Here is a 1,750-nt window from a genome sequence, read left to right as displayed (position 1 = left end):
GCCTGGAGGGTGGATCGCGGAGAGCAGACCAAAAACGGGGTGACCAAGTCTGATGGGTGCAGAGGCACCGGGCAGCGTGGACCCTTGTTCCACCCCTCTGCTAAGACGGTTTTTTGGGTTGCTTTGTTTTTTTCCAGCTTCAAACCCTTAACACTTTCATCACTGCCCATTTGCCTTTCTCACACTTGAGCTTGTTTTTTCTCCCAAAGCCTTGTCTTCCAGCATACACTTCCCAGGCCTGCACCCTGTGCATGTGGAGCTACCTCTGCAGCACCAGAACCTGCATGGGGAAACACTGATTTTTAAGAAACCATATAACAGCAAGGAAGCCAAGACTCACATAGCCATGAAGCAATGCCACTACATCATCTCCTACCTCCCCCTCACTTTGCCAAGGGTGAGATCTCATGGATAGCACCATTTTCAGATCCTTTGACAGAAGACTCAAACATATTCCTCACTACTGAAACCACCAAATAAGCCATGCCAACAGGAACTTCAGAGACTCTTTCTGAAGGCAGTAACAAAGATTTGTCATTAAGGCAGAGCAGTTGATGTGGACTGTAGCGTTGTCAACAGGCAGGGATAAAGAACATAAATCTGCCACCTCGTAAAGAATACCCTGCCTTCAGTGCACTTAGTTTAAGCTGAAGCATATTTCTTCTTTCTTTTCTTAGCTCAGATAAAAATTGCAAAAAGCAAAGCTGTGCAGGCAACTGATTTTTGGAGACTGTTTCCAGCACTGCCCCAAGTCACGCAATATGTTGCAACTAATTTAGCAGATGCTTTAATCCATTTTACAAACCTCAAAGCTGAACATTTCAATTTCTATTTGCCAGCACCAGCGAGAGTACAAGTCCTGGACTGTTCCTGATAGAGTATTACAGAAGGTGACTAGGAAAACCCTGACAGAATTTAAGGCAGCAGCAGCAGCTATATTTCCATGTGAGTTACTCAATATACTTTCCTTACCCTGCATAAACAGAAATTTCAGGTCATGAGACAGAAGTCATTGTCCACCTCTCCACCATGGTACTTTTCCTACCCAAGCTTCCAAAGGCACACCAGGCTTGCTCTGGACGGTTTTGACACACCAAGGATTAGGTTTTCTGGGTACAGAAAGACAACAGAGCAGCTCACAGCTCTTCTTACAGCTTTCTGCACCCATTAGCTTTTAAAATACTAATCATTTACGTGCAAGTGCATGTGGGACTGACTCTCTTGAATTACTGTGCTCCAAGTGAGCAAAAAAACTGCAAGGGCAGATACCTCCACAGCTGTGCAGGGCCATTGAGGTGAGCCACAGCTGCTGCCTGAGCATGTAGGTCCTGACCTGCATTATGTGGTGCTGAGGGACACCCCACCACCAGCAGTCCTTCCTGAGGAGCAGGGCAGCTGATACTTGCTGAGCAGGAGCCCGGTGAGGACAAGTGCTGTCACATGGCTGAAGCACATCACTTGGCAGCATCAACACCTTCTCCAGATATTCTACTGGAAAAAGGAGGAGAAAAACAAACAAACAAACAAACAAACAAACAAAAACAAACAAAAAACCCAAAAACAAACAAACAAAAACAAACACACACACACAAAAAAAAAAAAAACACCAAAAACACCCCACCAAACATTAACCATGATCTTGCTTCACTTCTGACTTTTTTTCCTGACCATCATCATCAGTCCTTCCCTATTTTACATGTATCCGTTTCCACAGGGATCTTCGAAACCTCGTTTACACCAGGGATTTCCC

The sequence above is a fragment of the Merops nubicus genome, unplaced genomic scaffold, assembly GCF_000691845.1.
Source record: "Merops nubicus isolate BGI_N331 unplaced genomic scaffold, ASM69184v1 scaffold37145, whole genome shotgun sequence".
Lineage (NCBI taxonomy): Eukaryota > Metazoa > Chordata > Aves > Coraciiformes > Meropidae > Merops > Merops nubicus.
The sequence above is the reverse complement of the archived record's forward strand: the minus strand, read 5'-3'. Positions refer to the sequence as shown.